The sequence below is a fragment of the Rhinolophus sinicus genome, chromosome 17 (assembly GCF_057876585.1).
Source record: "Rhinolophus sinicus isolate RSI-liver-muscle chromosome 17, RSI-T2T, whole genome shotgun sequence".
Lineage (NCBI taxonomy): Eukaryota > Metazoa > Chordata > Mammalia > Chiroptera > Rhinolophidae > Rhinolophus > Rhinolophus sinicus.
Genome location: NC_142517.1, coordinates 13,726,797 through 13,741,201, shown reverse-complemented (window position 1 = coordinate 13,741,201; position 14,405 = coordinate 13,726,797). Strand labels below are relative to the sequence as shown.

The window sequence follows — 14,405 nt, the reverse complement described above, 5'->3', positions numbered from 1 at the left end:
TCCTTACCACTGACATATTATTTGACTGCGTTTTTAATGTTTCTTTGGACCCATTCTCTCCTGTAAATTAAAATTTATGAATATATAAATCTTAACACAATATATTATTTCATTGATTTAAGTAATTTTTTTTTATTAACTTTATTGGGGTGACAATTGTTAGTAAAATTACATAGATTTCAGGTGTACAATTCTGTATTACATCATCTATAAATCCCATTGTGTGTTCATGCAACTCAACAACAAAAAAACAAACAACACAATTGAAAAATGGGCAGAGGACTTGAAGAGACATTTCTCCAAAGAGGACATACAAATGGCAAATAGACATATGAAAAAATGCTCAACATCACTAATCATCAGAGAAATGCAAATCAAAACCACAATGAGATATCACCTCACCCCAGTCAGAATGGCTATCATCAACAAGACAAATAGTAACAAATGTTGGAGAGGCTGTGGAGAAAAAGGAGCCCTCATACACTGTTGGTGGGAATGCAGACTGATTTAAGTAATTTTTAAAACTCTTCTTCATGACTTCTCTTCCCTTTGCTCACCGAGAGAAAAGGCTTTTAGAAGGATTACCCCGCGAAACTGCCTTCCTACCTCACTCACTGCAAATCCCAAAGCCTTAAAAATGGGTTCTAATGGGGTCCTCACGAAAGAAATAGAAAAGCAACATGTTCCCCCCTTGGTCTGCTATCTTATTACCGTGTTTTCCTGAAAATAAGACCTAGCCGAACAATCAGCTCTAATGCTTCTTTTGGAACAAAAATTAATATAAGACTGGGTCTTATATTATATAAGACCCGGTATTATATTATATTATATTATGTTATATTATATTATACCCGGTATTTTATATTATATTATATTATATTATGTTATGTTATGTTATGTTATATTATATTATATTATATTATATTATATTATATTAACCAGGTCTTATAGTAAAATAAGACCGAGTCTTATATTAATTTTTCCTCCAAAAGACGCATTAGAGCTGATGGTCCAGCTACGTCTGATTTTTGGGTAAACACGGTATTTGGTCAACGGATTTAGATGGTATAAACCCCAAAAGAGTGCACTTGAAGATCAAATGAAGACCTGGGGATTGGGTTATCAGTTTCAATCTAGCTGTATTCATTTTCTACCACAACAAATTACCATATATTTAAAAGAATATGGCAACCCAAATTTATTACCTTGCATTTCTTAAATTAGAAGTCTAATAAGGGTTTCACTAGGACAAAAGGTGTCTGCAGGGCTGCATCCTTTCCAGAGGCTCTGGGGGTATATCCATTTCTTTGTCTTTTCCTGGAGTCCACCCACATTTCACTACTTGTGGTCCTTTCCTCCATCTTCAAAGCCAGGAATGTTGCATCTCTAACCATTTTTCTGTAGTTACATCTCCCTTTCTCTGGCTACAGCTAGAAAAGTTTCTCTACTTTTCAGAACCTCTGTGATTAGCTTGGGCCCACTTGGATAATCCAAGATAATTTCCCCACCTCCAAGTCCTTAATATCACATCTGCCTTGTAAAGTAACATATTTATAGTTTCTGGGAATTAGAACTTAGACATGTTTGGAAGGCCATTATTCTGCTTACCAGACCAGTTATCAGTGCTTCATTCCGTGCAGGCAGAGTCATAGCTTAGTTGTTTTACTTTGCAATAAATCTAACTTCTCATAAGAAGTCTCAGATCTGTCTCTAAATCCCATCTGTTTTTATCTAGAAGAGGTCCTTGGTGTATTGTTTGTTTGTTTTTGGTTTTTTTTTTTTTGAACATTTATAATCAGTTGGTTACAACTACAATTGCATTCATCTGTTGCACAATGTCGTTTTGTTTTATTTTGTTTCCATTTGAAAGATCATCTAAAGACTCCACACTATCTGGTTGTATTTCCTGAGAAATGGCCGGTCATTATTAGGGCTCAATCGTTCTTTGTGTCTTATTTACCATGTACATAGAGGAGACGTGCGCGTAAAATAAGGCCATGAGATGGTGCCACCGGTGTCAATTTTACTCATATTGGGAGCAAGATAACTTGTTTCATAAACTTTCCTTTCTTACATTGTTCAAGTCTCTCTAAAATGTGATGGCTTCTTTCCTATTCATTTTTGAAAGCACAGAATTTCATAAACTTTTTAAGAATTAGATGATTTTCCCAACTTTACACTTTTTTTTTTCTTCTTCGTGGGCATGACCACCACAGAAAAAGAAAGCCTGTACTTTCAAAAAAATAACCTCAGTTTATAAAATTATTATTTGGAGGCTAAATACAGAATTTTAGGTACTCATTCTGAACCACAAAAAGGTAAAATTGACTGCTACTACTGTATTTTCTTGCTCTTATGTGACTTCTATTTTATGTTGGAACTCTAAGCCAGTAGGAAACTGCTTTATGCTCTAACATAAATATAAATACCCTAGCAACTGAAAAAAATATAACAGGACCATTGAAGAAATAAATAATCATGTGCACAAAAATGCAGAAATGATATTTGGATTCTCCACAGTCCAACAGTTACCAAATTTTTTGGCTTCTGCATCCCTTAACACTCTAAAAAATTACTGAGGATCCCAAAGGGTTTTTGTTCATATGGATTACATCAACTGATATTTCCTATATTAAAAATTTAAGTAAAGAATTTGTTTAATATTTGTTTATTTATTCACTTTAAATAACAATAATAAACACATTAAATGTTAACATAAATAATGTTTTCATGAAAAATAACTGTTTTTCCCCAAAAAATTTAATGAGAAAAGTAATGTCGTTTTACATTTTTGCAAATCTCTATTGCATGGCATAGCAGAAAGCAGGTGGGCTCTTACATCTGCTGCTGCATTCAATCTGTTTCAATCTGTTGTTTTGGTTCAAATATGCAAAGAAATTTCAGCCTCATATAGATATGTAATTAGGAATGGGAGGAGTATTTTAATAACCTTTTCAGATCATTGTGAATATTCTTCTTTGATACTATACCAAAACTCAAAAAGTGGTATTTCTCAAAGGTTAGTTGCAATGAACACTTCAAACTCTGCACACTCATGAAAGAATGCAAACAAAAAAGATAAATAATACCATAACATTATTGTGAAAATAGTTTTGACCTCACAGACCCTCTGAATTTATCTTAGGAGTTCCTGGAGTTCCCAACCACCCTATAAAACCCACTTCTATCATCTACTACCTTCTTAGTAAGCAAGCTCAAGTTTTTATTGTGTGAACCTTTCTCAAGTCAAAATAAGTCAGGACAGAGTGAAAGAGAAGCACTCTCTTGCAAATAAAATTTGCTACCTACATTTAATCAGTTCTCTCTTCTCAATAAAATGCTCTACCAAATAATATGAAATTTATGTGTGGAGTTAAAGAGATCTTTTGAAAATCAAATTTACATTTTCTGATTCCTCCTCCTATAAATGTTTTTGTCTCCTTCTGAAAGGATACTCTTTTCTACTCAATATGTTATCCATGCTTATGTAGCCGATGACTATAATTCATCTTAGAATTTCCATCAGATTGTTCCTGGTTATGATCCCCAACATTGATTATAATCTCCAGGGGATAGAGAAAAATAGCAAACAATCTTTCCTGTGGGTACAGTTTAGGCAGGTGCAACAATTAGTTTAAACCGTGTCTCCAGAATGATACTTGCAACAGTTGTTACCATTGGTTATGACCAAAGAAAATGGGGTCGGAATCATTATGGTGTGTTTTTTTTAAAGATATTTTTCCCTTGGAAAGCTATAATAACAAAAACAATACTGGGCATTAACAAAAAAAAAGATGTTAAATCATACAAGTCTGTCATTCCTCATGCAAAACTAACTCCTACACCTGCAATACTATGACTAATTTTGACTGCCAAATCTCAAAGAAAACATAGCTGAACTTGAGGAAGTTCAGGGATTTTATCCAAAATGCTTAAGAGAATGGAGACATTACTCAAGAGATTAAAAGAAGAAAAGAGAGTTAGAAGAGTGATTAAAGTCTTTGAAATCATGTACGGTAGAGATAGCGTATAGTTATTGACAAACTCCAGGAATTCTCAAACTGTCCTTAATTTGTGGAAGTCCTGAGTAGCACAATTATAAATATACATAGGTTTCAGGAAGGGTTTCTGGAAGAGTCACAATGTAGAATGAACTTTGAGATGCATCTGTCTAATGTCTCAGGGGGCTGTTGTAAAAGACAATGATGCCTGCCATTGATGAAGTTCCCCTTGGTACTGTCAGATGAAATACCAGGGGTGACAAAAAGAAATGTATACAAGTGGACACTTTGGTCAGCGTTGCTCTCAAGCAGTAGTTCCCGGTAATCAGAAGTGTCTGGACGCTGATGGTAACCACTTTGAGCACCTCTTGTAATTGCAGAAGTCAAACGTGACTTATTCCTCTTTTGTTACTGGTATATATTGAGTACTACAATTTTAATACAGTTTTCCTTTCTTAAAATGTGTATACATTTTTGGCACCCTCTGTATTTTCCTATATCTGTATCTGTATAAATACAGAGATGATTTTATACAGATCCCTTGCCTTTCCCAATCTTCTGCCCTATGAAAATGGTTCTATCTTTACTTAGTCTGTCTTCCTCTTTTCTGCCCTCCAAGGAGCTCTTGCTTTTGCCAGGCTGGTTCATTAGGGCTTTTTTAGGCAGAATCAGGCAGGTGGCTGGGGAGAAAAGCATAGGAAATTGGAGGGCTGAGGCTAGGGCAGGAGTTTTCCTAGGTGAAGGACATTTGAAAAATAAAGGCTCAGGTACACCTGCAGAAAATATGCTCAGTGGATGGTACAGAAGTGTAAAAAGGAATTTTAAAAAGTATTGCTTTTGAGAGATATAAAGAATTTACATTACTTGGAAGCTATTTTTGGTTTTGGTGATGTGTTCTTTTGACCACAATATACCCCAGACCTAACCACACCAGTCAAGACTTTCCAAACATTCCCCACGTGGGCTCATCTGATAATGCCCTTTGAGATTCCTTCTTAAAACACCTAGAATTCTTAGTTAATATACCTGCTCTACCACATGACACTTTTCAGTATAAAGTGATTAAATTAAACCACATGGAGGACCTCAGAAGTTAGGTAATCAGAGCATAAGGAAGAATCTGTCATCTGATGACTTTCACTAAGTTAATTACAGATAAAACCAACATGGTTAGAAGTAGTGGTTAAAATTTCACTCATTTGGACTTTGTATAGTAATTAAATTAAACTGCTGGAGTGTATTGGTGTTCTGCTGAGACTATGATTTGGAAACCAAAAAACCAATCAATGAATGGTTTAATTCTGTTCTTGAAAGTGAAGTAACACAAGCCCACCAACACTTTACCTCCCTTTTATTTGAAAATGCTATTTGTGATAGGAACTGTGAGATGAATGAGAGGTCCTTATATGTCCTTGCTCAAGTGAAGAAATCTTCTCCGTATGTGTATGGACAAATAATCACCTAAATACTTTATAACTCAGGTACTGTGCCAGCAGTTCAGTACCGATTCATTTCTGAAAAATTAGCATAGTCCACAAATCCAGAAATCACATCACCTTTAAAAGCAGCCAGTACTGAGGAGGGGGAATAAGGAGTAGAAGTGAAGAGAGACTACAACAGAAAGAATCAGAGGACAGTGAGCATTACAAACATGGAAAATGGAATGAAACGAACCAGTTTTCTCATTCCTCCAATGGGAAAGAATCAAATAAGCTGTCTTTGATACGCATACTTAGTGCAAAATACATGGGCTATTTTTTAAGGCTTTGTGTAACATTCCTAAACTAAGGACCCATCCAAATTCCAAGTTCTTTATTAAACTAGGCTTTGCATTACATTGTTTGTGAGAAAATTCTCCTGTGTTTAACTCTGTGGTTAATGCCTCTCATATTCCATAATAAGATTTTATAACCCCTTCTTTCTGCTGGTGGCACTTACATACTAAAAACACTCAGACTCCAGAGCCTTGTTATTTTTCACTTTCCTTACAGCCACTGTAAATTCTAGACCCTGATTTTTAACATGTTCACCGTTAAAAATATATTAGCTAAAAACTCTAGGTACATATAATAAGAAACCCAGGTCTCTCCCACACTCCCCTCTTTTCCTTCTCAAACACCACATCTTCTTAATTGTTTCAGAGGAGGAGAGAGAAGCTCTCATTACTGTATATGACTCAGAAATAAGAAAATACTCTAAGTATATACAGAAGGCATCACAGACGTCATCAGTGCCTTCAGCACTCACTTTTCGCTACTTACCAATGGCTTTCAACTACAAATATCTGCAACTCTGTATGAGGCTGCTTTCTGGCTGCAGAGTGTGTTTGGCCCAGGAGCAGAGCAGGCCAGGCCAGGCCCAAAGTGCTAGGGAGCCAAGGCCCCTTGGAGCAGCACTCAACCATTAACTGACGGACATTAGGGGGTAAATTTCCCAGCATCCTGGCTTTCAGATGCAAGGATCCTGAAGCATGTTCTACACAGCCTCTCAGAGGTCCCAGAGGGAAGGAGCCTTGTACTGGCTGCCTCCCTTCCCTGCCTCTATGCCACACTTGCTCAGAGGTACTGCCTGGGATTCCCTCTCCACTGAAATTTCTTGTACTCTGGTCCTTATCCCAGCATCTCCTTCTGGAGCAGCCCAGCTTAAATCAGTGGGTATGCTGAGCAATGCTTACTGATAGGAAGGAAGAATCATCAGAGAAGTTTTAGAATCTGTGGATCTAAAGGAGGAGACTGATAGGAACAACGTCACTTTGTTTGTTTGTTTGTTTGTTTGTTTGTTTTCAATTTCCAATTGCTAAGAATTTGAACTTCCTAGCCCTGGGTTTTAGGTTTAGGCCTTTTCTCCTTATTTTTTTCTATTTAAGTACTGTTGACATATAATATTATATTAGTTTCAGGTGTACAACATAGTGATTAGCTGTTTATATACCTTACAAATTGATCACCCCGGTAAGTCCAGTTCCCATCTGACACCATACACAGTTATTACCATATTATTGACTATATTCTCTATGCTGTACTTTACATCCTTGTGACTGGTTTTATGACTACCAATTTGTATTTCTTAATCCCTTCACCCTATTCACCCATCCCCCCAACCCCACTCCCATCTGGCAACCATCAGTTTGTTCTCTGTCTCTATGAGCTGAAACAACTTCATTTTAATTCAGGTCTGTCTGGGATATAAACTTCCCCCAGAACAAGGCAGTTTAGAAACAAGTTGACAGGCATCCAGAAAAGCTTCAGAGAGGAGGTGATGTTTCAAAGAGGCCTCGAAGGATAAACAGAAGTGCATCTGGGGCAGAATTGTTTAGAGGACATCGAAGGCAGAGGGTCTAACAGAGTCAAAACCAAGGAAACACAGTACCCTTGGTGTGAGAAGGGAAATGACAACGGTAGGACAGGACAGTGGCTCAGGGCTCTGCGTATGATGCTGAATCCTAAAAGCACAAATTTTCATTCTCTAGGGACAAAATAAGTGTTTGACCACAGGATTGATGCATGACAGCTGCTCAGAAACCTAGGAACAAAGCGTATAAGACAGATTTTTAGAAATATTAAGAACTGTCTGAAATTTCATAAGTTTATAATAAAGCTAAATAAAGATTTTACGAGTTTAGACCAATTGTGAAACCTAATATTTGTGTGTATATGTGTTTGCATAGATATATGCATATGAATATTTAGGTTATTAAGGAAAAAAGTAAGTTTTTAGGTAAGATGTACACTGTGGTTTCAGATTTTTAAACTATGTCTGTGTGTAAATAAGAACGAAGGTATTCTGCCAAGTTGGTGCTTTCCAGTATTGCCCATGGCAATGAAATTGCACCACCACATGTTCGATTTCCAGTCCAGAAGACCAGGATTCATCCACAACATCTCCCTCTTCCTCAACTGCCATACCCAGTCCCTCAAGATCCCGTCAATTCAACCTCCTAAGTATTTCCTGGATCTCTCCACTTTTCTTATTTCCTCTGTCACCACTTTTTTGCCCCATTAGTTCTCACTGTAAGGACAGCAAAGGCAAGCATGAAGCCTTGCCCTCCGTCATTCTATTCTCACAATGGATCATGTCCCTTCCCAGCTTAATGCCCTGCATTGGCTCCCACTGCATTTGGACAAAGTCCGAAAGTAATGTGGCCTCCACCCACCCATTCAGCCTCATCTTTTGAACTCCCTCATTCACTCTCAATGCTCCAGCCACATTGGCCTACCTTTAGTTCCCCAGAAAAACCCATGATCCTCAATGCCTTGGGGACGTAGTGTGTATAACAGGCCCAATTGCACATGATAAGTGTCATTAGCAAGCCACAATTATGAAGCCTAATGACAGCGCATATCAAGGTAGCATATTCTTTTTGACAATTCATTTTCCTACAGACTATCCCTTCAAACTACCCAAGTTTGCATTTACAATAAGAATTTATCATCCAAATATTAACAGTAATGACAGCATTTGTCTCAATCTAAGACCACAGTGGTCTTCTGCTTGAACTATTTCTAAAGTTCTTTTATCTATTTGTTAACTGCTATGTGAGCCAAACCTAGACAACCCCCTGGTACCAAAGATTGCATGGACCTATGAAACAGACAGAGATAAGTACAACAGAATATCCCAGGAACGGACTCAGAAGTATGCCACGTGATGCTACCTTAAAGTTAGATTAACCTACATTATGTGTGTGTGTGTGTGTGTGTGTGTGTGTGTGTATAGACACATATATATTAACCTGTATTATAGATAGACAGATAGATAAAAATATTATATATAATATAATTATCTAGATCTAGATATAGATATAGATATAGATATATATCCTTTCCCAGGCCCCTTTCTTTTACCTATTTAACTCCTAATACTCCTTTATTTCTCAGCCTAACTTCACTTTCTTAGGGAACTTTCTCTGCCCCCAGATCAGGCCAGATCTCTCTTCTTCACGCTTTCCTGATATTCTGCTTTTTTCCTTCTCCATCTGCCATTACCCACCTGTGTGTGCTTACTTGATAGTCTTCCTCCCTCTCTAGACCACAAGCTCTATGAAATGCATACAGCAGGAGCTTAAGATATTTGTGTTTAAAGAAATTATTTTAATAAGTTAATTTGCCTCAGGTACCTTATCAATCACTTTAGGTGCACTATCTATCTAGTTATCATATATAGTTAAGATAACTAAAGCTGAGAGAATCTTAAATAACTTGTTCAGTCAGTAATGATAGACCTGGAATTTATTCCCAAGTCTGTCTGACTTGAGCTGACACTTCTGACCACCACCTTATGCTGCACAGGAGGAGAATAGGTGACATTTATGGAGTTGTCATAGTGTTAAGAGGTGTGGAACCCCTTTTCTACTCCAAATTTTCTGTCATATCATTGTCCTGATACCTCTTCAACAAAAATTGTCTTCTATGTGATAGATAAATTTTTCTAAGCTTTATCTTATCCGGATGCTAATTTATTGATTAATTTCTTAGTATCCTCTTCCAACTTTGTTATCTGGCTTCCCACTATATCATATTATGTCACTTCAGATATATTTTTCCTACTCTTTGCCTATGTTCTTTCCTAAATTTTACAAAGCTGCAGTAAAGTGGAAAACTACGCTATCATTAGGACTTGTCAATTTTGTTCAAAGTATAACTATCTTTTCCTATACAGGTAGGGTGTGGAAAGTGTTTTGGAACAGAGCAGGAAGAGACAAGGAGATGAGGCTAAACTGTATGTAAAATAAAGACTAGGAAAACTCAGTTTCCACTTGGAAACAATGAAACCAGATAATAGTCCCAGTTAAAAGAACAAACGTGATTAAAAATGTCTACAGTGACATGAGATTGAGAAATACACAGAAGGTTAAACACAATGTTTATTTAAAAAAAGAAAATAAATTGTTTGAAAAGATTTACCCAAAGGAGAGTCCAAATGTAGTAGATAAACTTGTATAACAGCAGACTCACTGTTGCTTATAATTCTGGGAATCTTGAAACATCACAGAGTTTCCAGTAGCCTCAATTCAAAAGAGAGGTGTTAGAAGAAAAGGAAGACCTATACATTACTGGTTAGAAATTATACAACAACATTACAATAATGAATAACCCAATTAAAAATGGAGTAAGAACTTTAATAGACATTTCTCCAAAGAAGACATACAAATAGCCAACAGACATATGAAAAAATTTTCAATGTCACTAATCATCAGAGAAATGTAAATCAAAACCACAATGAGATATAATTTCACTTTTGTCAGAACGGCTATTATAAAAAAAAAACTAAAAAAAAACAGCAAATATTGGCAAAAATGTGGAGGAATTGAAACCCTCGCACACTGTTGATGGGAATGCAAAAAATGATGCAGTTGCTATGGAAAGAGTACGGAATCTCCTCAAAAAATTAAAAATAGAATTAATCCCTATGACCCAGCAATCCCACGTCTGAGTATTTATCTAAAAGAATTGAAATCAGGATCTCAAAGAGATATTAACATTCCTCTGTTTGTTATACCACTATTCACTAGAGCCAAGATATGGAAACAACCTTAAGTGTCTATGACAGACGAACAAAGAAAGAAAACGTGGCATATACATACAATGGAATATTATTTAGCCTTAGGAAAGAAGGAAATTCTGCAATATGTGAAAAAGTGAATGAAACTTGAGGACATTAGGTTAAGTCAAATAAGCCAGTTACAGAAAGACAAATGTTGCATGATCCCATTTATATGAGGTATGTAAAATAGTCAAATTCATAGATCAAAGAGTAGAAGAAATAATGGTTGTCAGGGGCTGAGGGGGTGGGGAGGAAATGGGCATAAAACTTGACATAAACAAAATAAATAACCTTCTGAGATCTGCCGTACAATATTGTACCTATAGTCAACAATAATATACCGCACACTTAAAAATGTAAGAAGCTAAGTTTCATGTTAAGTGTTCTTACCACAATAAAATTAAAATGCATACTACAGCTATCTATCAATTAATAAATTTATCTAATAAAAATTAAGCCAAAGCTGCTAAAAGAAATTAAAACAAATCTTTGCTCTTTGACTTCTAGTTTAAAACCTTGGCCACATTACCTCTGGTAGACTGTTTCTTCATCTACAAAATGTAAATAATCTTGCTCACCTCACGGGACTAATGAAACAATGGAATGAGGTCATCTTTGTAAAATGTGTAGCACAGAGTAACAGCCAAAATACGATTTTTAAATTGTAGATAATAATTTAGCTTCTTTCCAGCCCAGACATTAGCAGCCAACACTGTCTCATCACTCTGTCTTTTTTTTCCTTTTTCCTGACCCAGTCTGTTCCTTATTAAAATGCTGCAATGTTGCAGAGAAGAAAGAACTTATTCAGTAATCCTGAGCATCAAAAAGCAAACCAACTGCCACCAATGCTCCAGTGATGATTCTAAGTGCCAAAAGTGGACCCCCATCTCTTCAAGTGGAAAAAGTGGTTATACCACTTGCTCAAGGTCAAACATACAGAGGAACCATCCAAGAGAGGTTTGCAATTCAGTTCCCCCTCCAAGCCTTCTGGCTCTACTTGTTAATAACCTATCAGAGTTATTAACACACTTATTATTTCTCCTTGGTTTCGGTCTTCTCCAATTGTAGTTATAACCATACCTCCCTGTTCAAAGCTCAAGGCCAAATACTGCGTAAGACTCTATATTCTCACAGCCAGAAGCCCCTGTTTTAAACCTTCTCTAAAACACAGAGCCTTGTTTATAAGTGTTAGACCACTGCTACACACACTCACACAAAAAGTAATATGTAAATTAGACGTTTTATAACTTTACCGTTAAATAATAAAGGCAGCACTCCAAACCTCAGTTACACATTTACATAATTGCATTACTAGCGTTTGCAGGAGCCATAATGAAAGTTAAGGAGGAAATCTTGCTTATTTCCTATTAACTCCAGAATAGAACATGATTCTTATTTGCCCTTACAAATAAAGCTTAACTGCTGTGTTAAAACCAGACGTGATACTTGGGTTCTTTTATGGTTCCTGGTTGCTATGAGGGAAGCAGTAGCAAATTTCGTAAGAAGGAAAAAATGTTTACTGCAAAATTAGTTATTCCAAAAGAATTGCACTAAATATTCAACTTTCATTATGTCTCTGCATTTGTTTTCCGGCTTTTGACAGATCAGCTTATCACTACACATATCACCTCTTTTTAAGATTAATTTCTTCAGGTCAGTTTTTCCCAAATCTCTTTATGTACACTCAGTAGAAAAAGAATCAGATGATAATCCTGGCCATTCCATCTGATTAATTAGCCAATAAATAATTACCAGGTGTCCCTAGAGCCAACCTAGAATGCACTCAATAAATGCATGCTACACTGAATTGAAATTAAACTTGTGCTATTTAAGAAAGTAACTTACAGTGCATGTCTTGGTTTGGATGCCCCCAAATGCAGACCTTGAGATAGAATTTAGGTGCAGGTACTTTATTTGGGAGGTGATCTCAGGAAGCACAAGTGGGGCAGTGGGGAAAGTGAGACAGAGAAGGGAGATGAACTAAACAGGGTGCATTAATGAGATAGGTAATTACTGTGGGCAGCTGGGCTTCACAGCCATAAGGTACACTAGGAGGAACGATATGAATGGAACTTGATGAAATCCTAGGCATTTCCTCCAAGCAGCCATCTCTACTCTCCTGCTCCTATCCACACATCACCTCCTTCCCAGGAATTGCAAACCACAGTGAGGATTTAGTTTCTGCCGATTGTCAGATTGGACTCTGCAAATTCTATCATTCCCGACCCCAGACCCCACCTACTATCAGAGGCAAGTTCACCTTGTGTGGCTCTTCCCAGCAACGCTTTCCATCTCCTGTAGCCTAGTGGTTATGAATCTCATTTGAAATCTAGCTTTTAAATAATTATGGATGTTTTCTATGAACTGGTCTTCAACCTCTTTTGCTCATCTAGTTCCTAAAACAATTCCAAAAGATGTTGTACCCTCATCTAACACATTTTTACGTTGGCATCTATACTTTTTTACCGTAAGTTTAAGTAGTTGCTAGATGCGACTTACAGTAAATTGTAAATATCAAAAAAAAAATCTAAAATAAAACTGTTACTCCGCTCTTTTGAATGTTTCCAAAGAAATATAAATTCCAAAGGAAATTGATACTCACCATTTGTCCATTTAAAAATACAGAGGGTCCAAAAAAATGTATACACATTTTAAGAAAGGAAAAAACTGTATTAAAAACTATAATACAATGAATGATGTTAGCACTCATTTGATTAACACCATCTTTTGAGCCAATGTCATACTACACACTGCTATTGTAATTCAATTCAATTTTGAAAAGTAATACATAGATAACATCTGTTAAAATGTGTACACTTTTTGGCACCTCCAGTATATATGTTCGTGTATATCTTATAATGTTCCTTAAAGTCTTATTCACATTTCATTTTCCCCCACAGAACTTTATTCTAATACAATAATATATTATAACCGAAAGAATTTTGCTAAATAAGCCTATCATAAGTCACTGAGAAAAAAGAAGGTAAATTAACACTTATTTTTTAATTTCCTGTGATTGTACAGTTTCTTTTTTGTTTTAATTTTTCTTCTCACAAAATATCATTATACGGCTCATTTAGCACACAATTAATCAAAACACTACAAATATATTTACAATGTCAATAAACATTAAAATTAAAATTCTCTCTGAAATTCATTTCTTAATAAAAAAGACAGGACCGGTTTGTTTTTCCTAACTAATTCATCTCTTCATAAATGAATATTACTTGTTGCTAGAATGAGACAGAGGCCAGCATTAATGTTATTTCTCATTTTAATAAATAGCACTGAAAGAATTTGGTAAAAAAAACAATAAAGTTGGGGGTGGCCGGTTAGCTCAGTTGGTTAGAGTGTGGTGCTAATAACACCAAGGTTGCTGGTTTGATCCCTGCATGGGGCACTGTGAGCTGTGCCCTCCTTAAAAAAACAAATAAACAACATAAAAACAACAACAAGTAGCCAGCCCAAGTGCCCATCAATACATGATGTATTGTGGTTGTCATGCGGGGAGTCATCAGGTGGGGTCTGTGCTCCCGCTCCCCACATAAGAACGCAGGATATGGTGAGGCCAAAAAGGAACACCCAAGAGCCATAGGTAGGGGAGTCATACCACTATATTCTCGCTGGCAGCTCTATAGTCTCACTGGAGGCTGGATCCACACTGTCCGCAACCCGCCATCCTAACTGCAATCCACACCTGCCAGCCCAGCCACCATCTTCTTGCTAGCCCCCATTTTTCTGCTAGCGTAGCCACAGCAGTTATATTAGTGCCCAATGGCTCACTGGTTACAGCTGATGGCCAACTAGCCACAGCTAATGGCCATCCAGTCACAGTTGATGGCCATTTACCACCTGAGCCAG

At 36.6% G+C, this 14,405-nt stretch overlaps 1 pseudogene; it reads left to right on the top strand.

Annotated features, from left to right (window-relative positions):
• The first annotated feature begins 8,313 nt into the window (after positions 1–8,313).
• LOC109446500 (ubiquitin-conjugating enzyme E2 D3 pseudogene) lies at positions 8,314–8,649 on the top strand (annotated as a pseudogene).
• The last annotated feature ends 5,756 nt before the right edge of the window (positions 8,650–14,405 follow it).